Here is a 25,310-nt window from a genome sequence, read left to right as displayed (position 1 = left end):
TTTAGTGGGGAAATATTGGTGGTAGGTGGATGGTTGGATCTTGGAGGTCTTTTCCAACCTTGGTGATTCAATGATTCTATGGGAATTTGGGGAGGTTGGGAAACCTGGAAAGCTCTTACGTCTCTCTTTAGTGCATTTAAACTGAATATTTTATGACCCTATATAGTAAATGAGCATAGTCCCAGCCAGGTCTGCAATAAATAAATTTGATTTTTGTTCATGTTTTAAAATCCTATTGTTTATTCAAAAATAAGTCTATATTATTTATTGAATACTAAGATATAAGGTTATTTATTCAATAAACTCAGCCTTCTCAGTGATTGCAAGTTTTCTAGAGAGTGCTATATGTTTGTTTCAAATTCATTTTTGTCTAGAAGTTAATGTTACAGTACAATTCATATGCATGAGACTATTTATTACTTCAAATTTAGAATTTCATTGTTCACAGGAGTCAACTCTCATTATTTTCAGTTTATGCTGAATGGACTTAACCTTTATAGAGTGGGCAGAAGGGCCTCATTAATTTATTGGGACCTTCATTCATGTAGAATTCTGAGTAAAGAAGGTATGTATATTAGAACTGGATAACCAGATACTAGAACATTACATATTTTTCTTGATTTCTTTACTAATAAAATCAACATTTACCTATATGTATGGTCATATAGACTTAATACATGCTCTCTTCCTGACCAAATGAACCAGAAAAGCATATTGCAATAAGACTCGACTGATTTAGTAGACCTCAAAATCCCAAATTCTTTTTACGCATCAGATATGCACAACTTTGCCTGTGTATTATAGTCACATTCATCTTCTCTATAGTTACTTGCCACAGAGCCAAAATCTGGAAGAAAGATTTGGGAATACAACTTTACATTTCAATGAGAAAAGAAGTCTTACTCTGCAAGATTAGGTGTGGCCTTTTCCTGCTTTCTCTTCTGTTATATCTGTTTTCTGTTCACTAACTAAATTACATTCTCAACTCTGTTCTACCACCAATTCACACCATTGTAGTGACAACATGCTTCACACAGGTTTTGTTCAAGATTTCCCCTCATATGTATATTAAGATATATTATTAATGCAAGATGCATCATTACAGCTCCCAACCAACAAATTCAAAACTTCAGCTGTTTTTCCAGTACATATAATCTCCTCTAATCACATACTTCTCAGTCTGCTGTCAGGAGGGCTAGTTTGTCCTGCAGCCACAGGAATCATCTGGTCTATGGTCAGTCTCAGATTGCAAAAATCAAGCAAGCAACAAACTCCTTCTCATACAAGTAGATAAAGCTGAAGCAAAGCTACATCCAGGAAGGCAAATATCTTGCTACCCTGTTCTGTCTCCAACGAGCTTGCATCAGTGAGCTTTGGTATTCTTCTTTGAAATCAATTCCCTGAACAAATGGCTCCTGTCCCACAGGTCTTCTGTACTTTTCCTCCGTGAGAAAATAATGTATTTGTACCGGGAGCTTCCATATTCTCTGAGCTTCCTTTGCAATTGCACTCATGGAGTCATCAACATTACCCAGCAAACAGTTTCCTCACAAGAAGTATGCTATCAATCTATCTCCTATTTGACAACTCCAAGCACTCTCTGGAATTAAATAACTGAAGGAATTAACCTGAAAACTTGTTAGTGCTGAATTTCTCAGACTATGTTTTCTAGCTGTCCATTTATGCCATGATTCAATTTTAATTAAAATCTTGCAAAGTTCTTGGACTCTTTTTTTTTCCCCCTTGGGTAATATGCAATAATTACCCAACATTTAATATCAAAAAGAGTAATTTCAACAAAGATAAGTAGTTTATTGTTTTATTAACATATCACCCCATATTGACAAACAAAGGCTTAAATAAAAACGGATGAAAACTGAAAAGATATGAAGTGCCCAGGGATGCAGCATGCACCACAAACAATTGTCCTGAAATAAAGCTAAAAGGAAACCAGTCAAATTCTTCTGAGCTTAATAAACTTTAGATTAGGCCAAATTACGCATGAGTCAGAAGTTCTTCATGCTCATTGTGTAACTGATTTCTACTTTCCTTTTTCCCAGGATGAAGAACATTGGAATTGATTTATCTTTGCAGACTCACAAGACTTCTACTTAAATTGAGTTTTCTGAGTGTGAGGAGACAGTAGGTCTGCAAGACAAGAGGATCGTAGCGCACCTGACAACAACAGAGGCAAAGGGAACAGCTGAAAAAAAATTCATGATGATGGAAACAGAAATACTTGCCACAATCCCACTTTGTTTGTTACTCAGAAAACACCACCATCTTCTCTACCTTTGAATAATAAAAAGATGGACCAAAGGGCTATTATTTGTTTTTGCAGTTATAATGTTCTGTAAACTTGTAATGTGGGCTGGTAAGGCATATCGACTTCATGATTTTTTTTAATTCCTGTGCAAAAATAAAGTATGTGTGCTTGGAATAACTGTGCAGCTGCAGACAAAGGCGATTTTGAAGAAGTTTGTTCAAAAATTTTATTCTCGTTTTTACCTGGTTTGGGGGACTCAGTCTATTGGCCAGTGGCCCCTGCTCTTGTGCAGTGTTTCTGTTTGCTTTAGTAGTTTGTTGCACACAGAGCCTTGTTTAGTTCCATGGCAGCTTTGGACCTCTCTTTGAGAACTCAGCTGGGGAAAGTCATCCTTCCCGCCAGCAGGGCAATGCCAGCTGTGCATTACATTTAATGGTCTTTTATAAAATTTGGTAGCTGTCTCAAGAGTTCAGGAGAAATATAAGGATTTAGTTTAATTAAGTAATTTTATTACATAGAAATCAATCTCTTGCTAGGATTTTCAAACTGCAACAAGATTTCCTACTAAATTTTACAGAACCTCTACCTAAATCGATCTATTAAGTAGAGGAAGATAGCATCTGTGGGTTCTTTATTAGGACACCAATAAGAAACATTTCAAACTGTGTTTGCAGCCCCTTCCATGCTTAATATGGAGCCCTAAACCAGAATTATCATCTGCAGAAGAAGAAAAAACATCAAAATTTTTCATGCTGACAACTTCTCCCAAGTCACATTTTTCATGAAAAGTAAAGCTGTATATTACAACTACATTAAAGTTTGCAAGGGTTTCCCTTGGATGCAGAGTCAGCCCAAGACCTGGAATCTGTACATAGATTTTACGCACAGATGGATCAATTTCATGAGAAGTAAATGGCAAGAGGAAACTTGATTGCCTGTGTACTTGTATGTACACCACTGACTTGTCTCAGTCAAGTAGATGGAAGCACGTATTTTTAGATTCTGACCTGTAGTTCAGCAGTGAATAAAAAAATTGCAAAATGTGCCTTCTATGTAATACTTGCTTTGTTCATTTATTTTTCATTTAAGCTAAATAAAAACCTGTTCTAAAATGCACTGATGGTGGAAAGGTGTATTCTCAATGAGAAATAGTATTTCTCAGGGAGTTCTTACATTCCAACATTTTTTGTGGTCTAAGCACAAAATGTTAATTTCCCTGGAGAGTCAAAGGTTATCATACTCAGGCCCAGGCTCACAAGTTGAAAATCAATGCTATTTTCTTCAGTCTTGTCATGAAGAATGAGCTTCGCATGCAACGACTTAGACGGCACAACATGCTGAACTGCTGCAAGCTTGACATCAACACAGAGTAGCTTGCAGCAGTTCTGCTGGAGAGCTGATCACATGTTCTTTTGAGCATGGTGCATAATTATGTTGTTTTTTGTAAAATTATGAACTATTAAATCTGCGTGACATGTAGATGAGAGAAGTTCAAAATCCCACTGTAATTTATGAACATGTGGTGAACAGATGTTACATGAGATTTTTCCTCCCTTTACTTTAAAAAATTTGGATTATGTTTTCTCTCCTTTTCTCTCACTCATGTTCAGACTCTACTTGCTGCTTTATTAGATGTCTCAGCAGGGTAAATGCATGATTAATAATTGTCGATGACAGAAATTTGGTTTCTATAAGCTATGGAATGAAAGATAAATATGATGGGAACAGATCTACCTATGTGTATATGTTTATGACAACTAAGCCTCTTTAAGACTGCCTGTGTTAGGGTTACCCATGATTTATGAGGATGTCACCACTGACCCTAGATCTGGAAAATCTCTTGCAATTTCTCTTATTGTAATCATCACTTTTTCTTCAGATACCTGGGGGAAAAAAACATCCCCGAAAGAAAGAAAGAAAGAAAGAAAGAAAGAAAGAAAGAAAGAAAGAAAGAAAGAAAGAAAGAAAGAAAGAAAGAAAGAAAAAGATGGAAGAAAGAAAGAAAGAAAAAGATGGAAGAAAGAAAGAAAGAAAGGAAATGTTAACATTTTCAGGGTCAGAAAATATTCTATAAACGTTCAACTTCTAATACTAAGACAGTACAAACTTTCTTCATAACAATACACACTGTGTACTACCATCTCTCAATTAACGTGTGACAACAAATGGTCAAAATGAGACCATTCTTCAAGTGTGCTCAAATTCTGAGCTGAAATACATGGCAGACTCTAGTCTCAAGTTCACTGTTTTACTGTGAGGAAAATAAAGAACATTCTGAATCTCAGAGATGATCTAGATCTTGGACTGCTATATACCAAGATAAAGTTTCCCTTCACGACCATTTATTTTCTAATGAGAAGTAGCAGGCCACAGTAAATTAAATCAAATTTCCAGGCCATTAAATTAAAGCAAAATGTATGATAAGATAGGTAGACAGACAGTAATAAGTCAAAGTGATTGACAAGCTAATATAATAGCCTTTCTTCATTTTGAAGTCTATCATATTTGAAAATATAAAATTGTAATTTGATATCATTTCTGTTTCTTCAGAAGTTTGTTGGAGAAATAGCAAAAATAAACAAAAATTTTCTTGGCAGTGTTTTCTAATTTCTTTAGGCTTAGACAGTATAAGTTTCCTAAAAAAGTTACAAAAACGTTGCCACTGTGATATTAAATTACTTCTCATATCAGCTACTGATAATTGGAGAATCCTGAAAAGAACTGCAACACATACATGCAAGAAACTCTACCACCTAGGAACAGAGATGAAGGAGAAGAATATTTGAAACATTACCAAGGGAAGTCAACTATAACAGTTGGGGGGGAAAAAAAAGTGTCTTAGTGTCTTATGAACGTTTCATAACTATACTAGTACTTCTCATGAGCTAAACAACATTATAGACCATTTACTTACCATGATTTTAAAATACAAAGCTCCCTTTTGATATGTAAGCAACTACAGAAGACACTTTTCTCACTCAAAGATTTTGTTCTGCAGAAAAAGAAATTTTCTGGAAAATTTCATTTCTCCTGAACTAGTTTAAAAACCACTGCAGACTTGGAGGGCTGGGCAATCAACAACCACATGAAGTTCAACAAGAACAAGTGCCAGATTCTGCACCTGAAATGAGGCTATCCTGCATCAATGTACAGAATACAGGACAAGAGGCTGGAGAGAAGCCTAATGGAAAGGGATCTGGGGGTTCTGGTTGATGGCAAATTGAACATGAGTCAGCAGTGTGCCCTGGCAGCCAAAAGGGCCAATGGTACAGTGGGGCGCATCAGAGTCAGCACTGCCACTGGGTGAAGGAATGGGTTGTCCTACTCTGCTCTGCGCTGTGCGGCCTCACCTCGAGCACTGGGTGCAGTTTTGGGCACCACAATATAAAAAGGATATAAAACTATTAGAGAGCATCCACAGGAGCACAACAAAGATGGGGAAAGGTCTAGAGGACGAGAAGTACGAAAAGCAGCTGAAGTCCGCTGGTTTGTGCAGCCCAGAGCAGAGGAGCTGAGGGGAGGCCTCATGGCGGCTGCAGCTCCTCACACGGAGCGGAAGGGCAGCGCTGAGTTCTGTTCTCTGGGACAGCGACAGGGCCCGAGGGAACGGCATGGAGCTGTGTCAGGGGAGGGCTGGGTGCAGGTTAGGGCCAGGTTCTGCACCAGGTGGGCATGGAACAGGCTGCCCAGGGCAGTGGTCCGAGCCTATCAGAGTCAAAGGAGCATTTGCACAACACTCTCAGACAGAGGGTTTGATTTTTGTGTAGTCCTGCATAGAGCCAGGAGTGTTGTAATAGGCATGTGCTTTACACGCTGAAAATAAAGTGGCGCCCCGCCGTCACCTCGGGTTATACACGCCGAAAAATAAAGTGGCGCCCCGCCATCACCTCGGGTTATACACGCCGAAAAATAAAGTGTCTAAACACACTCACTCAACTCACGAAGTTACACACTCGATCCCGGGTTTCGGCACCACTTGAAAACACATTCACTCACACGTTCCCGGGTTTCGGCACCACTTGAAAGCACACATACACGTTCCCGGGTTTCAGCACCACTTGAAAGCACACTCACACACACACACAGACACACACACAATAGCAGCAAGAAAAGCTTTTTTTTTATTCAAAGGTGTAGCACTACTTTTATAATACTTGTTATCCACTATTGCCATCTAAAGCTTACTCCCTTAATGCTGATTGGATGTTTTTGCTGAGGCATGTAGCAGTGAAGCATGAAGCAGTATTTTCCATCTACTGACATACCAAAAGGTAGCTTATCGGATCATCTTAGTTTGCCATTTTCCCTGCGTCACGGGTACATTCTTTGGTCAACTAGTCCCTGTTCCTTCGGGGAAGGGGCCTTTCTCGTTACATCTCGTATCCTCGCAACCGCCTATTACAACACAGGAGTTGGACTCGATGATTCCTGTGGGTCCCTCCCAGTTTGATATATGATTTTATGAAATTACTCAGACTCCTACTGTTACAGTATTGTCTTCTGTTGAGTCTGTAGGAGAATGGAAACTCTGCTTTTCTGCATCTTTCCTCTCTCATCTCCATGAAATTTTCACCAGGTAAGTTTGCATGTAAAAATGAGAAATACACCTTCAGGCACCATGTAATAGGCTTCGGAAATGTACCATCTCTTTTGGAATAAAACATTATGCATATATGTAGTACATACATAAACAAAGATCTTCCTGCTTAAGAACCATTGTTGAACTGTATTATATAAATTATTCTTCCTAATTAGCAATTATGCATATTGATAGAAACCTTATCAAATTTATGGTTCAAGAGAGTACACAGATTGGTGAAGAGTTTTAAATTAAGATACAAAGCCCACTTTCTGTCATGCTATGGTTTGGCCTCTCTAGCTTTGCAAGATTCCCATTAATTTATTTGGCTATGAAACAGCTTGTTCTAAACATTACTAAATTAGCTTTGAATTGGATCTCAAATTTTACCGTGGACAGAAGAGGTAGAAGAGTCAGAAATGAGGAGCCTGTGCCAAATGTTCCTATCAACCTCCAGAATTGATTTCATTATGAAGCTTCATTCCATAATGCTGAAGCAAGGTGATAGCTCTTAATTGCTTTAGCAGACGGAACTGTCTGCAGTACAGCTCCACTCAAGAAATGGCTCCATGGTTGGCAGGCAACATTTCAGGATTACTGAAAACTGAGGGTTCACAATAGAAGCTGAGAAAAACAAGAAAGAAAACATGTTTTTTTTAGCATGATCTCACTTACTGCTACGGCTCCTAAAAGCCCTCAGTTCCCATGGCTGTGAAACCCAATGTGCAGCTCTCATAGATTGCATGTGGCAGCGGAGGGTCCTGTCCTGTCCCTTTCCACTAGCTGGGACAGCTCCTTCTCAGCCTCTGCTAAAAGCTAATTCACCACACTAAAGCCACCATCTATCGAAATCTCAAGGCTGAACCAGGATCTTCAGAGCTAAGACCACTGTCTCAGCCATGCAGGCTATTTTGCTCACCTCCGGGAGTTTTAGAACAAGTTCCATTATGTAAAATATTTTTTTATTTTTGTGAGTGAGAATTACTAAGTTTTAATTCAGAGATTTTTCTCTCCAGAGCAAGGCTTTCATTTAACAGTACAAAGCAGAATGTTCCACTACGTGCTTCCATGCTGAAGAACTGGAGCACCCAGATGGTTCTCCAGGGGTTTCAAGCTGTTAGAGCACTTGGTTTTTAGGCTGAACAGTCTGGGTGGGGCTGCAGCTCCGAAATTCTCATGCCACCCAGAAGTCTAGGCTGAGATGGACATTTACATTAATTCTAGGTCAGTGAGGCTGATGACAATGAATAAGTAGATTGGATAGGTTTGGAGTCTTAGCAACTGTGGAGGCTCCACAGATGATCTTGAAAATACCACCTCTGAATTGCATTATCTTACAGTCTAGTTTATACAGCATAAGAAACAGGACAAGGATAATTCAAGAAACACTTTGGAAAGAATTGAAATTGGAAAGATGTCCAAGTCACGTATGCAATCTACAGTTTTCGAGGGTTCCCCTGAAAGTAATGCCTCCTATTTTATTATGCTGGCCCATAGTGTCTGAGGCAGATGTTGGTGGTATAGCAGTAGAGGCTGAACCTTCCCACCAATATCCCATTACATGTTGTTGCTGTGTGACAGATGGCAGCAGAGGGGCAGTCTGACAAATGGTGTCTGATGTGGAAATGCAAATGAAGCAAAGGTGTGTCACTGAATTCCTCCATGCACAAAAAATTGCCCTCACTGACATTCACTGATGCTTACTGAATGTTTATGGAGACCAACCAGTGGATGTGAGCACAATGAGGATGTGGGTGCTGAGTTTCAGCAGTGGCGACAGCAACAGTGGATCTCCTCTGCTGGTGCAGATTTTTACAAGTGTGGCATTAAGGCTCTTGCTCATTGCTGATGAAAATGCACAGCTAATGGTGGTGACTTCATTGAAAAATAGTGTTTAGTAGCTGAGAATTTGCTGTATCAAACAGTGTTATTGTGCTCTTTTTAACAGTTGTAATTTCCATGGAAATAAATAGGAAGCATTACTGTTGGAGTGACCTATATGCATATATATATATACATATATATATATACATATATATGCAGGAACACATTTCTGCTGTTTCATACCTTTTGGCTGTAAAACCCATCTCTGAGAGTTGACTGATATCAGTCCATATTTAAAACATAAAGGCCACATGCCAGTATTACAAATACTAATATTTCATCTAAAATCAAAACTGATTTTCTTCCCTGGTCCTCTCCCTTAGCCATATCTGAGACAGTGTACTTCTCTCAGATGGACTGACTATAGGTAATGTAGATTTTCCCAGAGATTGAAAGACAGACAAAGATGATTAGCATATAAGTATAATAGATGTTAATTCCTCTGTTTCACCCACTTTTGACAGTTAATGATAAAGACTACTGATCCTTCCAGATATTTCTGATCATCTCACAGTTCCCACCAACAATGTGTAAGAAACCATAAGAAGAATAGATGTAAGGAAAGTTAGCAACATTGGAGATGTTAGTACTTTGGAATCTGGTATAGGGTGATGCTGCAGACAGAAGATCTGTCCAGCTGCAGAATAATATGTGTTCTTATGTTTGATATCCTGGACAGAGATGTTTAGGAAGGTCTGAAGTGATATCAAATTTAGGTGCAAATCCCACTCACAGCTTCTGCTTTAGGTCACCTCCAGAATCCTCATGTTAGCAACTAAGCACGGAGTGTAAAAGAAAGGAAAGCATGCATTTTATAAGTGTTAAAAATAAACTCAGGATTTATTTCTATCTTCTAAGGATTCATGTATAAATTTCAAATATTTTTGCTTTGTTTGTTACATTTCAGCCACGCTGCCCTGTGCTAATGAGAAGGAAAAAGAGGATATGCTTCCTCTTCTCCCTGTTCTCCAGTTGATCTGAGCTTGGTGCAAACATAAGGCTCTGAAAACTCTAAATGGTTCCAGCTGGATCCTAGAGAGTCTACAAAGACCCAGTTCCTCTTAGGCAGATTGAGGAAACATAAATTCCTCTTCTGACATAGCAGTGACAAGCACTCAAAGCCCCTACCACTGGGAGAAGTTCTGCAGGGCTATGCAAAAGCATAACAGAGACAAAACAGAGTATGCTCTTAAGCAAAAAAAAAAAAAAAAAAAAAAAAAAAACCACACACACACAAGAGACTGCAATAACTAGATATACACAAGAGTGGACTTCATCAAGAAAGTATAAAGAATTATATCCCACGAGTTATTTAAAACTGGACTGAGCAAAATAACGCAAAATACATTGTATTGAACAATCTTTCATTAGGAGAAGGAAAGATATAGTGAACTATCAAGTCATTTTTCTTATTATTAATGTCTTCTATTGCTTTTGAAAATAACCTTGCTTGCCAGACAGATCCTTGCTGAGGGACAGAAAAGCCTCACGTTTATAATGACAGGACACAAAGAATGAGTCAATGGGGAACCCTTTGCAAAACGCATCTTTGACAACACTTAGCAAGTTGAAACATGTTGCTTTTTATGTTATTGTCCATAAGGAAGTAGAAATACAAACGGTAAGTTTTAATGGCAGGCATGTTGTGCAAAACTGAAATAGTTTTCTTGTAAATTTGTCAACGTATTTAAACAAATGAGCTAAGGCAGACTTATGATAGTGAAAGACAAAGATGAAAATCAATTTAATTCTGAGTAAAACTGGTGCTCTTGGGATATACATCTACTGGGACTTAGTTTAAAAGTTTTTTCAAATACCCTAATATTTATTTCTTTCCCAACTGTTGATAGCAGATACCATATGCTTGTGCTGATGACAAAAATGGCAAATGTTTGTTTCTATGGAATGTCTCATTTTAGCTTATGCAAACAAATGGTATATTGTAAAGCTGAACTGGAAGCCTTTCACTGACATGAAAATATGGAAGAAATTTAAGTGCTTCCATAATTCCATAATTGAGTTAAATAAATCTACTCAGATGTTACCCTCCAAAAAACTTGAAGAAAATGCAGACGCTATGAAGCTAAACCTTTTGTGCTTCTTTTGATAGTAAATGTGAACTGATAGCACTTATACAAACATGCAAGATAGGAAACAGCACAATTCTAATTTAACTCTAATAACAGCATCCAAATATCATCTGAAAATATTTAAGCAGGGACAAAAGGTACTCCTTTTTACAGCATTTCATTAAAAACAAAAGCAATGATCTAGTATATTCAATTACAGTATCATGCTGGCAATTGACTGCTGCTCCATTCAATATTTTCTCATAGTGTCTGTTATTTTCTACCATTTTGTGATTGCTCTCAATTTCTCCTTTTATCAAAAACAGGCCTGAGTAAGTTCATTTTATTTCTTTCTGTAGACTGAGAAAGAAAAGGTAGTATAATTTCCATTAGACCTTGGAATACGCTTCCCTTTGTACTAGCAAGTGTTTTCTTTTTCTAAAAATACAACATTTATCCGTCGCCGAAGCCTGTTATAAAATAGAAACTGAACTGGCAACACTGAGTAAAACCACATATCCAAACCAATTCTTTTACATCTGCTTTTATTTTTTGGACTCCTTTAACCTTGCTCAGATTTCAGCTCCGTGTATCAAGTAAGCAAGAATTCTGCATGGGATAAAGCCATGAACCTGTAGGAAAATGCAGAGCTCATTGGGAAGGTTCCGGGGATCCAGAGGGGTCAGCATAGTTGCTATGAGACTCCCTGAGTATATGGGTGTGCCAGGCACTACCCATGGGCTCACTCTAGCAAAACATATACATCAAACCACCCTGTGAAGATAATTACACAGTAATACAGATTTTTTACTTTTACAGTTATTTGATTAGTTCTGCTAACTATTAGCTAGCATCTTACAAACATTGCCACGGTATCACAGAGAAATAAAAGGCATTAAGATGAACTTTTCTCATATGTCTGAGTAAAGAGTTATTGTTAGAAAAGACTGCCTTAATTTCATCTGGGACAGTGGTAAGGTGCTGGAATGGGCTGCCCAGGGAGGTGGTGGAGTCACCAATCCTGGAGGTGTTCAAGGAACGTTTAGACGTTGTGTTGAGGGACATGGTTTAGTGGGGTTATATTGGTGGTAGGTGGATGGTTGGACTGGATGATCTTGTAGGTCTTTTCCAACCTTGGTGATTCTATGATTATTCAGAGTATCTGGTATGATGTGGGCAAGTGGAGTTCTGCATGACGAGTTGCAAAAGCTACGGAAGGAAAGGGTAAATCAAGCCAATTTGCAGAGGTGAAGGCCATCCAGCTGGCTTTAGACATTTCTGAACAAGAGATGTGGCCAGTGCACTACCTCTACACTGACCCTGGATGGTGGCAAATGCCCAAGGGGTTGATTACAGCAATGGAAGCACAACTGGCCACGCATAGGCAAACTCATCTGGGCCACTGCACTGTGAAAAGATATTGCTGCCTGGGTAGAGAACATGGTTCTAAAGATATATTATGTAGATGCTCATGTACACAAGAGTTGTGCCACTGAAGAACACTGAAACAACCAGCAGGTGGATTGGGCCTCTAGGATTGAAGTGGCTCAGACAGATCTGGACTGACAATGTAAGGGTGAAGTATTTCTAGCTCGATGTGCCCATGACACTTCAGGCCATCAAGGATGAGACGCAACCTATAGATGGGCTCAGGATCGAGCAGTGGACATGAATATGGATGCTATTGCACAGGTTATCCATGAATGTGAAACTTACTATAATTAAGCAAGCCAAGCGGATAAAGCCCCTTTGGTATGGAAGACGATGGCTGAAATATATATATACATATATATACATATATATATGGGGAGGCCTGGCAAGTGATTATATCACACTCCCACAAACTCGCCATGGCAAATGCCATGTGTTTACAGGGGTGGAAGCAACCACTGAAAGGTTGGAAACATATCCCATGTCCCATGCCATGACCTGAAATACTATCTTGGGTCTTGAAAAGCAACTCTTCCGGCAGTATGGCATCCTAGAAAGAACTGAGTCAGACAATGGGATTCATTTCTGAAACAATCTCATAACCACTTGGGCAGAAGAGCATGGCACGGAGTTGGTATAGCACATCCCCTATCATGCACCAGCCTCTAGGAAAATGGAACGACACAATGAACTGTTAAAGACTGCATGGAGAGCAATGGGTGCTGGGATATTCAAACACTTGGACACATGCTTATCAAAAGCCACCTGGTTAATCAACACTAAGGGATCTGCAGATTGAGCTGGTCCTGCCCAGTCAAACCTCCTGCATACAGTAGAAGGGGATAAAGTCCTGGCAGTGCACATAAAGAACATGCTGAGCATGACAGTCTAGATTATTCCTGCCTTAGGCAAAGGCAAGCCTATTTGTGAGACTGCTTTTGCTCAAGGACCTGGGTGGTGGGTAATGTAGAAGGATCAAGATGCCCACTGTGTACCTCAGGGTGAGGTCACAGCCAATCAGGTATCAGGCCAATAATTTAAACTGTATGATGATAAATTGCAACATAATACCACGTCATCATTATGATGACTGTTATGTGTCATGTTAAAAGTAGTACAGTAGGAATTACTCAAGTTAAAGAACAACAAACTCTGAAGGAACCAGAACTAGCTTCTGCATGCAGTAACCCAACACTGTGAATCATTCCTCCGCACTGAAGCATTGCTATGACAGACGGAGTCCAAAGTTATGAACTAAATTAATACCATGGACAATTTACATGGATGGCCCATACATAATGGGAATAGTATGTTTGTGCATATATATCAATAAGCAAGATAGATGATGGTGATTAGGTGGGATGTGTAGAAATAGTAGGACCTGAGCATGATATAAATGGTATGGAATAAGGGGGGGATATTGTCTTAGTTTCAGCTGGGATGGAGTTTTCTTCGGAGTATCTGGTACCATGCTATGTTTTGGTTCTAGGAGAAAAACAGTGTTGATAACATATCGATGTTTATAATTGCTGTTAAGCAGTGTTGTACAGAGCCAAGGTCATTTGCAGCAAAGAGACCAAGGAGCTGGAAGGGAACAGAATTAGAACAGATGACTTAAACTGGCCAAAGAGATATTCTATATCATATGACATCATATGGAAGGAGTTTTGATGGGGGTAAGAATTAATCTCACTCTCTTCTGCTGCCTGAGTGGTTGGCTGGGCATGGGGTGGTGAGCAATTGCTTGTGCACTTGTTATATATATTAACATATATATTATAATTAGTGTCATAACTATCATTCTTTTCTCTGTCTTAGTAAATAGTTATAACTCAGCTCATGAATTCTGCTTTGCTTTTTCCCTGATTCTCTCCCTGATCCCACTGGAAAGGCAGGGGAGAGAGTGAAAGACTGTGTGGTGCTCACCCACCTGCTGGGTTAAACCACAAAAGACATAAAATGTAATTAAAAAAAATGACTCAGTAACCTGAAGCCACCAGAAAAAAGTGTCCCATCTTCAGAGGTAGCTGTGACTTACCTTCATACTCATACCTGGAGAAGGGGAATTGAACGTGAATAGGTCTGTTTGTTTGTCACAAGCACAGTAGCCGCATTACACCAGAAGTATTGTTCTGTACATGGAAGATGGGTGACCATGCCTGGCACACAGTGAAGATTGATCACTGAAGTGGTGGGAATATTTAGTTCTGATAGAATTCCTCCTCAAGCCAATAATGCATATACTCATCACTCCTGACATATCTCATTATAGTCTTTAGCCATCTCATTGGAAACGAGAAAATTTTCAGAGGAACTGCACTTCAGTTATTAACTCTAGAGTCTCACTGTTCTGCTTTGTGTTCCTGTAGTGAGTTAACCACGGAAATGCAGAAGAACCAGATAAAAATGTGAGTAGTTGAAAAAGAAAGCACCGTCGTGATTTTAAAATAGGTTGCTGGCATTTACAAAACTCTGTGTATTCCTATTCAGTATTTTCAAATATGAAGATCATGATTTAATATTGATGCTGAAACTCTATGCGGGTTAGGGCTCCACTTACAAATTTGTAGATACAAAGACACGTTCAGTCCCTGCCTGGAGGTGCTTGGAAGTAATATCCTGCCCATATAACTTGAAATAGAAAGGTGTTTATTTTTACTACAGTAAGTGCTTAACAAGCAGTATCTAAACCAAAACTATTATTTCAAAAGTATTTAGAATAATATTTTAATTATCCCAATGTTTACAGAATTGAAAAAGCATGAGCTTTTAGCTACTCGTAATGGCAGTCTCTAATACTTGCAATTTTTAAAAAAATCCGGAGACCAGTATAATGGTTTATACTTGTTAAAAAAGAAAACAGTTGGACAGAGTGGTTCTTCCTTTACAGAATTTAGCTTAGAGGACTGTAAACAAACCAACGTTCTTTTCAGGGCAATTTACACCTATCAGCCTTCCGAAATTTGTACTGTAAGGAACTTTGGGGAGTTTTACTATGCCAAGTCGGAAAACACTGGAAGTTATTTATACGACCAGCAAAAAAACAGTAACCACATAAAAGAGAATGCAATGCTTTGTTCAGGTTATGCAGGAATACAGAACATCAAAAGTAGCAAGGATAAAAGGTAAGTATCTGGACCCAGGAAATAAAAGTGCTGTGGGAGTTCACAGGCTCTCTTCAGATGATTCTTATCACCACAAACACTGAGAAGTATTCAGCCTTTATCGTCAGCTTTATTGACATCTGACTCTTGAGAAATGCATCATTCGTAGAGCATCTGTGATACTCACAGCATGCCTGTGAAGGAAGACCTAATGATTCTTTGACTACTGCACACGCTTCTGGACTCCACATTATAAAAAGGATGTTAAAATCTGTGAAAGCATTCAGTGTTGGCAACAAAGCTGCAGCAAGGTGTGTCCTGTGAAGAGAGGCTGAGGGCATTGGGACTGTACAGTCTGAATAAGGGCGAGACGTGGCCTTACTGCTCTCTGCAACTTCCTAGGGAGGGGAAGCAGAGGGAGGTGTGGGGCTCTGCTCCCTGGAAACGGATGACAGGATGTATGGGAAGGGCACAAAGCTGTGCCAGGGGAGGATCAGACTTGACACCAGGAAAAATTTCTTTACTGTGAAGGTGGCCAAACCCTGGGACAGGCCTCCCAGAGAGGTGCTGATGCCCCACGCTGTCAGCGTTCCAGAGGCATCTGGGCAATGCCCTCATTAATCTACTTTTAACTTGTGGTTAGCCCGGAAGAGGTAATTCGACTAAATGCTCTTTGAAGACTCCTTCCAACTGAACTACTCCATTCTATTCTACTATCCCCTATATAACCAACACAAATGGAACACATCAAAGAAGAGATTCACAAGTAGCGCAAGTGAAAAAAATGTGCTGTTTGGATAATGCTACAATATGGACAGCAGAGAACAGCTAGCGTGACACTAGTATTAAGTGGAGACAGGACTCAGTATTGTACTCCCATCCCAGCCGCTCCGTGCACAGCACTGCTGCGCACCCAGCAGCTGTCCCCAGGCGCTCCCTCTCCTTGCTCCTTGGCTCTTGCGAGAACAGGAGTCTCATGTGCAGGGAATCTACTCCTCTGTTTGTCAGTCTGGGCCCTTGCACGATCCAGTCCCACAGAGCAGCTCCCACACAGCCAGTATAAAAAAACCTAAAAGATGAAAATACATGGGAGAGTACAGAAAGGAGAGGAAATCCCTGTTTTAATATACACCACATGCGCAACATGACTGTGCTGCAGCCCTCGGGAGTCATAATTTTGAATGTCCTGACTTTTGTGTGTTTAAAATCTCAACTGCAGCATTACAACTTTTTTTTTTTTTCTTTTGTTTATTTTTCTTCAGGAAAGAAGAAAGTATGCTTTACCATATAGTCAAAAAGACTCCATGATGAACAGTCACATAAATATCATCCACACATTTATGTGCATGATTAAGCCATCGGACACTCAAGAAAATAGAACTGAGTGCATTTATTTGAACAACCTCCAAGGTATTTGGTGGTACATAAAGAAAACGGTGACAGCAAGACATGGACCTTTTTCATTGTTTAAAACAGTGCAACTCTTGAGTAATTCCTCTGAAACAAATGTAAAATGAACGAAAGAACAAGTGACACACATCTGAAACACTTTCTGCTTTCCCCATCCTCATTTTACACAAAAAAGCTGCTGATTTTAATTCTTGGTGATGTACAAGATACATTACAAATATGTGTCTAGACAAAGTTCAGTGCCTTAGTGGTTTGCTAGATATCTAACACAAGATGGCACAGTGCCCACACATCCTTGTTCTATTAGGAGATCATGAAGCAAAACTACTTTTCAAAGAGATAAAGAAGAAACAAAGACAAATGGTTCTTCTGTTGTCATGTTATTCTTTTCCCTAAAAGTATTTAGTATTGCATTGTGCACTGTGGCTTCTACATTAACAAAAGAGCAAGAGGACAGAATTGGTAGAGGATTGAATTGGTGTGGAAGACCTGAATTCCACAGTACACACAAAGGGTTTTGTTGCTTGTTTTGTTTTTAAAAGGACTTCTGGAGGAGCTCTAGACTAGTCCCAGACGCTGAATGCCTTACTTGTGGCTGGCAAGCATTAGGTGCGTTCTAGGAATCTATTCTCCAATTTAGTTTAACCCAAAGGAATCTAGTCCATATGCTCCAAGACAATGAGAAGCAGAGCACAGTCAGGATGGACAGTTCAAAGTTTTGTTTCAAAAATGAAACAAACAAGAATTTGCACTCAAAATTTGCATTACAATGTTAACATGGGCACACACTGTGGAAGAGTGGAAAGATGACTTGGGTTGATGAATGATGCCTTCTACATTTTTCTCAGTGAAAAGGAATAAACTGTAGAAAAAGCACCTAATTTTCACTTCTTCTGTGTGTGGAAGAACCTACCATTAATGAACCTACAATTGGAAAAGCTTCACGAAACGATTGCGGTGATTGTTCCAAGGAAGCATGTATGAATTCAGACATTAGTATTTAGACATTAGTCCCCTGTGACTCAGAGCCAGTATGAACCAGAGCATCACATGAAGCACCATACGAGGCTCAGAAGAATCAAACACTAAATAAAACCAGTCTGTTTCATAGTGTAGCAGCTCTGAAAATCCTGGGTAAGTCTACTCTACACGTGATAATCTATGGGCTAGGCACTGTTGAGTACAGTATATACAGCTAACAGCATAAATGTACTAAGAACATCTTAGTTTCTTCAAAGGAAACTCTTATATGTACTCTTTATAGGAAACTCCTGGGTATCTGAGAAGAAAGACAAAGCCCCTTCTTGGATCTGTAACTGCAATGGATGAAAGTGAAGGGAATTCCATGATTGTGTCACCAGGCACACCAGTGTAAAGGAGGAACACTTGAACCAGTTCTGGAACAGTTAGGCACAGCTTCCCAAAGAAGCAATAGGTGAGTGTGCAATGGACTCCTTATGTAGCCTCTAGAACCTGAGCTACACATTCAGCACAAACTTGGAAAACTTAGAAGAGAGCAGTGTCTTGAGACACAGTTTCAACTACCAGGAGGGTAGGCAGAGTGCAAGCAGCTTCTTCCGCCTCTTCGCCGCTCCTTCTTATCCCCGTTGCATCTTTATCTGCATTGCCCATTCCAGCCAACACGGGTAGCTCCAGATCTCATATACAGAGCAGCATCAGCCACACGATGAAGTGCCGAGTTCTAGGAAATTAAGCTACAAGGCCAGTATAGTGCCAGGTGGCTATAAATTGTTTTCTCTGACAACAAAGTACTGGTCTGAAAGCCTGTGAATATGTTATTATGAATTCTGCTTTCCTACTGCAGGCTGGAAGCACACATCAGTCAGGTTCATTGGCACCATTCAGGTGACAGCTAGTCACAGAGCAGATGTTTTAACACAGAGATTTGTTCAAATATTTATCTCTGTATTCCCACTGAGGACTAACGGAGATTAAAACCTGTTATTATTATTAGTAATAATAAAAGATTAAACCTAAAATGAATGGGACTTTTGCCTGAATAAAGATGGTCTCCAAGCTACACTACCATGCTCTTTTAAAGATAAAACCAGTCGCTGCTGTGAAAGTAAGAGCACTCTGGCACGAAATGAAATTAAAGCATGTTGAAAATATTTAAAGCAATATAAATTACAATAATAGAGAGCCTTAATTATCCTATCACATTACTGGGAGGGATTTCATTAACTCCTTCTGAAACAAATCATTTCAGTTATCCAATAAAAATTTTAATGAGCAATCTAAAATGAAAGTGAACCAAACCATAACTTCTGCAGATTTCTCATAACTAATCACAGAATATGACCTGCCAGTTATCTCTGAACTGCAAGCTTAGCATATAGGGTACTGCTTCGAAAGCATCTGAAATTCATCAGACATCTACTTCAGTGCAGTTTTAAAACTCCATTTCCAGCTTCTTGCTGAAAATGCAAGAAACTCAGTTGCCACGAAGCCAATGAGGGTCAAATACAGAAAGAATATAAAAATCTTTTCTGCAAAAAAATTTAAAAAGAACAAAATAAATAACAACAAAAACCACACCAACCACCATTGTTCACTACAAAATTAAGGCTTGAGCTAGCCTGTACTTAAGTTTAACTTTACAATTGTGAACTTGCAATCAGTTATGCAGATTCCCCATGACAAGCTGTAACTGAACTTCACTCACTGGGGCACTGACTTGAGTCTCTCTCCTTCAGTATCAATTTTCATGAAATGCATAAGACCTTAATAGTTCTGAGACCTCTAATCCTCAGTCAAATTTAGTTAAAATTGACTACCAGGTTCAGAAATTACTTATAACGCTGTTAAAAAAGCAGATGGATAGATGGAGGAACAGAAGAGTGGGGCAATCAATAATTTGCCTTTCCTTATAAAAACAGCTTAAAAGAAAACAGGCAGATAGAAAGTAGGACATGAGTCAAGGAAAAAAATCTACCTGCTGTTCCTATTTGATTATCAAGAGTCTTCAAAAGAAGGTAGTGGAAACGTCATCCCTTGAAACATTTCAGACTTCACTTGACAAAGCATCTGTGAACATATTGTAATAAATAACACTGCAGTCAAAGTATTCCTATAGTGAATAATAAAGCATTGTCAGTAGTATTGGTCTTTATACAGAGATGGTTCCTTGCCATTTCTCTCATGGGAGCAAATGTATATACATACATATAAAATTTTACTGAGATATGAAACAATTCCTAAATGAAAATCTCCTTCAGTACATTTGTTTAAGAGATGAAAAAATATATCACTATATCAGAATGGTAATACATAAGGCTTAAAAAGAAAACTTTTATGTTAGACAAAAATTTGTCATGTTGGATGCTATAGTCTACCATAACTTCAAGAAGCACAGTGCAAATAATTGGTTTTACTGAACATTTACAACCAAATGAGTCATCCTGTTTGTAGCAGAAATGCTGAGTCATGGCTTGAAGCAGTGACTGAGCACCTGGTGGTAAGGCAGGGCCAACCCAGGGGAGCTCAGGTGCATGCAATGCACCTGAGTGACTGGAAGGGGTGGAGCCAGGATCCCCTTCCCAGACCTCATTTAAGGGTTGGCAGTGGAAACAAGAGCATGGAGGTCCCTGCCTGTCTGAGGCCCTCTGAAGGTAAGCAGCTCTTTTCCTTCATTTCTGAATCTGTGGCTGCTGTATTTGGGCTTGTTCTCATTTGCTATAGCCAAATGCTTTACCATGCTCCTATTATCATGGTACTTTCCATCCTACTATAGCATTACACTGTTTACATGTCCTTTGTCATTAATCATGCTCAAAACAATCCTAACCATCTCAAAATACATATGTGTATAGCTTTATTGAAAAGAATGCACCATGTCAGTTAATAAAAACCTCTTGGTTTGTACAGCTACTAGTGCTGTGTTCTTTTTTTTTTTTTTAAGAAAAAAAACTGCTTAGTTACTGTAAAGCAAATTAATTTCCTAGTTCAGATCAGTTTCTCCTCAGGAACTTTATCGTTAAATATCATCTTTGCAGACATTCCTTAACACGTGGAGTTGTTTCATTTTATTTTGGATAACTAACAACAGCAGTCTGCAATTGCACTGAATCCCACAGTGTACACAAGGGCAATAATATTCGGTTGTGTAAATGCAGCATGTATTGTAGGGTCATTGCCTAGGAGGTGGTATTAAGATTCATATATCACAAAAGCTAAATGAATGATCATATAGTACATTACAAAGAGACTCAAAAACATTCATTGGTATGTGCAGCCTGACAGTCATAGTATCATAGAATGGCTTGGGTTGGAAGTCATAATAATACAGGTTACATCAAACAAGTATTGTCTCCCATTAAAAACAAACAAAAAAAACCTCTCTGATATCATGTTTGTACATAAATCCTGATTTTTCACAAAAATCAGAGGGCAAAGAGAGAAAGCAGGGACTGATAACAGCACACAAAAGAAAACCCCAGCTGGCTCTGGTAAGCAACAGAAAACGCATACTTCCAGGAGACTTTTAGATGACTATACAATGCTTTTGGGTTTTTGTGCTCCCTTGTGAATAGCTACATAATTCTAGGACAGGTGCTACTACCTTCCTTAAATTAGCGGTGTAGCCGAAAGATTAAATTTGAGAGTCTAAAATAGCTTTTACATTCTCTCACAAGTTAGCAAATAAACTTTATATTTTGAAATGTGAACACCCAAACAATGTCCTACAGAAGTCAGTGGGCTCCGCACATTTTCAGCATCTGTAAAAGGAGCTGGAAGTATTTTACTATAAGTCCATTATATACTGTAAGTCAAGGTCTGAAAGGGGAAACCCCAGTCCTGCTCAAGTCTCTGCTACCCTCCTGCCTTCAAATCTTTATGTTAACTGCATTACAAGCAAGATTTTACCAGCAGATTAAAAAAAAAAAAAAAAAAGTTGCACACATTACTGGAGCTGTATCAGTACCAGCTGAGCCAACTCTTGGCTTCAGGTATCAGTTTAATTTCAAGGCCTGACAGAAAGCTATGTGGAAACAGAGAGCCATGAGAGGAGGCCCATCTGAGCAGCTCCACACCTCGCCCTGCTGTGTGACAACCCTGGGCCAGGGCCAGTGTACTTTCACAGGACTGCAAGCAATTTCCTCTGCTCCTAGCAGCAGCTTGTAAGGGCCAGCAAGTGACGAGCGGACAACAGAAGGAATCCTGCTTGTGAACTACACCAGACTTCTGCCAACAACATTTAAGTAGTGATGCAAAGAAGAGAAACAGCTTAGAGGACAGAGTTAGTTGCTGCATATTGTTATGAGTCTTCCAGCCCATCGTGACTACAGTAACATTTTTTTTTTCTTTCATTGCAGCTGATGAAAATTGACTGCCATTTCCAGTTTGGCAAACTGGTTTACGGAACTTGCAGACTGAAAGCCCAGAGCGTTGCTTGGTTTTGCCAGTACCTCTTTGTGACAGCCCTCAGCACCATCACAGCCTTTTCTCTTTCTGATCAGAATGCTGCACAGCCCCACCAACAGCGGGAGCTTGTCAAATAACCAGGAACTGCAGTCCCAAGCCACAGGGGACATGAGGAGGACAGCAGAGTAACTGGAAAAAAAAAAAAGTGATACCTCCTTGGAATGGTACAGTGTGAGATGAAATGTAGTTTAAAATAGAGTGGAAAATAACGTTATTTCAGTGCAAAGTGAACTGAGAGTTGCCACTTCGTCCAGCTATCCTGCATGTCCATCATTTGCCTCTAGTTACTGAGCAACAATGAAAAAAGTTACCTGCATTCTCTGTATTTCAATAAATTAAATTACTCAAGCGACTATTTACCAGATAACCAGAGCCTACAACTGCCTCTCTTAATCTCAGCATAACTAGTGTAAGTGGGAAAATATACAGTGCTATGAACAGTGAAATCTGAAATACAAACACATCAAATTAGATTCCAAGGTAATTTATACTCTATATAAGGAAATAAATGGAAAACTGAACTTTATGTTAGCGAGCTGAAGGTGGCATGTGGTTGTTTACAAGGCAGGGTGTTGAATCATCCCTTACTTTCAAGCCTTCTTCTTTAGGAGTGGCCCAACCATGCTTTTAAATTGAATTAACATAAATTGTTATTAATTTCTGCTAGCAGAACTTAAAAGTATGCTAAAATATGAAGGAAGGGAATAGCTAGTAATATGCATGCAAATATGAAAATACCCTATCAGAGAGCCTACTGTTGCTCTGAAGCTTTTGTAAACTAAGTTGTACTGCAAAGTGTGGAAAGCTGGTATCTGCATTGGGCTATTTCATACCAGCTTCTGGTATCAAGGCAGGCACCTAGTCATGAAACACAGTGCCTTTATTCATGCCAACATCATTTAAATTATCTTTAACATTTTCATTAAGGGATATCATTAAATTTTGTACACATACACATTTGAATTTTTTTTTTTTAAAAATCTACATACTAATCTCATCAGTTATGGCCAAGGAATACATAGATAAAAAGAAGTTTTAAATTCTACAATAGCTAGAGCCAGTCAGTTTTAATTTGAGCTCAGAGCGTAGAGCCACTGAAGGTATTTTCAGTATTTGTAGAAACAGTTATGATTCCTACATGTACCTTGCTGATGGGAGGACAAGCATTTTCATCCAAGTAACTGATCGCACCCTGAACCCAAAGGTTCCCAAAAGGGCAAAGCCCTTAGCATTGATTTCAGACAGCTCTGCACTCACCTTTCCCTTCACTCACGTCATTTACGCAATGCCATTGTTAAAGTATGAGTATTAATCTTTACTTCATCACCGTGGGAAAAGAAATAAGAACAAGTTCATTTCTACTTCAGTGTTTCTCAGCATTTCAGCAGTTCCTAAAGTCTGATACACAGAAAGGTCTTACTAGAGACTGCTTGTAGGGTGGCTGCCAGAGGGATCAAGTAAAATGTCTTGAAGCTTCATCGACCATATGGATGCGCCTTTTCTTTTTCAGAGGACATATTTTTCCTCAGTGGTTTCCAGTGTTTTAAAGTTCTACTATATTGAGGCAAATCTGTAATCGTTTCAGATAAAACTAGGTTAACTGTGAGACTCGCGCAGAAGTCCACAAAACTCACAGCAAATGTCCAAAAGTGCTTTGATGTTAAATTTCTGTAACTTGCATGACTGTATTTTCAACTGCAGATATGAGGTAGCATTTTGTTAATAGAGTTTATGGTAATATAGTTTAAGGTTTGTTGCACACAATGAGGTGCAATCAAGTACCTCTTCTTGAAGCTTGGTTTCTGTTTTCACTTCTCACAGCTGAAGTGTAGCATCATCAGACCCCTGCTGCCCCTCACCACACACACACTTTTTGCTATTTTATCTTCCAGTTCTCCTTATCTATGAGGGCTGCCCTGAAAGTAATGCCTCCTATTTTATTATGTCAGCCATAACGTCAGAGGCGGATGTTGGTGGTATGGCAGTAGAGGCTGAACCTTCCCACCAGTATTCTGTTACATTTTGTTGCTATGTGAGAGATGGCAGCAGAGGGGCAGACTGACAGAATGGTGTCTGACATTGAAGTGCCTATGAAGCAAAGGTGTGGAACTGAATTCCTTCATGCAAGAAAAATTGCACCCACTGATGTTCAACAACGCTTACTGAATGTTGATGAGGACCAACCAGTGGATGCGAGCACAGTGAGGCGGTAGGTGGTGCATGACAGGAGTGGTGACAGTGGGTCACCTCTACTGGTGCAGATACTTACAAGCACGGCATGCAGGTTCTTGTTCATAGCTGGCAAAAACGCCAAGCTAATGGTGATGACTATGCTGAAAAATAGTGTTTTGTAGCTGAGAATTTACTCTATCGAATAGTGTTATTGTGCTCTTTGTACCTGCTGTAGTTTCCATAGAAATAAATCGGAGGCATTGCTTTCAGAGCGACCTATGTACTTGTATTTGGTTTCTGCTGGAAAAGAGAATATTCTACACCCTTCAGCTAGACACATACCTGATGGGCTGGCTAACATGTAAATGTTGATCTACTTGATTTTTCAGCTGTATTTCCTGGCATCTAAGTTTCTCACCCTCTGGTAGATGAACAGAAGTTTAGGGGCAGCATTCAGTCCCTGGAACAACTGTGGAAGTTTTTCCCTTCTGATATTTCTACCTTGCTTTCCAAGCTGCCTGAACTGGCCCACGGGTTGAACTGTACAGAGAGACTAACAACTCCTTACATGTCTGCAGACACGTTAAGCTTGCTGAGGAAGTAAGTTAGTTAACTAAGTCTGATCTCAGGAATAAACTGCATGTGAAGCAGTGGCTGTTGAACAGAAGAATAACAGTTCACAGGAACAGTTTAACTAAGGCTTTGCAGAATCACACTCATAAGCAAATGGTTAACACTCCCTTCTGCTTCCTAACCAGCTGTCTCCCAGCTTCCACTATGTTCAAATCCTTTAAAGCCACTGGAGCCTAATGTAAAGTGTCCCACAAAGGTATGTGGGGCTTCAAATCCCTGGTAAAGAATAACCTTATACATTTGAAAATCCTCCTCAAAGTGCTCCCTATCAATACCTGAAGGAAAAATGAGAAGGACAGAACAGAAGGTTTATCCTT

General features: G+C 39.4%; 3 long non-coding RNA genes across 4 annotated transcripts; 1 reads left to right on the top strand and 2 right to left on the bottom strand.

Annotated features, from left to right (window-relative positions):
* Positions 6,080–24,062, bottom strand: LOC110393714. The gene is made up of 3 exons (XR_002435131.1): positions 24,051–24,062; positions 18,136–18,140; positions 6,080–6,218 (listed from the first exon to the last, which is right to left on the bottom strand). It is a non-coding gene; the product is annotated as an uncharacterized LOC110393714 (long non-coding RNA).
* On the top strand, positions 16,438–22,540 carry LOC110393715. Of its 2 annotated transcripts, none has more exons than XR_002435133.1 (2): positions 16,438–18,178; positions 22,080–22,540. It is a non-coding gene; the product is annotated as an uncharacterized LOC110393715 (long non-coding RNA). The 2 variants fall into 2 exon arrangements; XR_002435132.1 differs by lacking the exon at positions 16,438–18,178 and adding an exon at positions 19,801–20,375.
* LOC110393716 lies at positions 18,158–22,304 on the bottom strand. Its single transcript, XR_002435134.1, has 3 exons — positions 22,173–22,304; positions 19,700–19,791; positions 18,158–19,253 (listed from the first exon to the last, which is right to left on the bottom strand). It is a non-coding gene; the product is annotated as an uncharacterized LOC110393716 (long non-coding RNA).

Source organism: Numida meleagris, chromosome 2 (assembly GCF_002078875.1).
Source record: "Numida meleagris isolate 19003 breed g44 Domestic line chromosome 2, NumMel1.0, whole genome shotgun sequence".
NCBI lineage: Eukaryota > Metazoa > Chordata > Aves > Galliformes > Numididae > Numida > Numida meleagris.
This window is presented reverse-complemented; position numbering and strand designations above follow the sequence as displayed.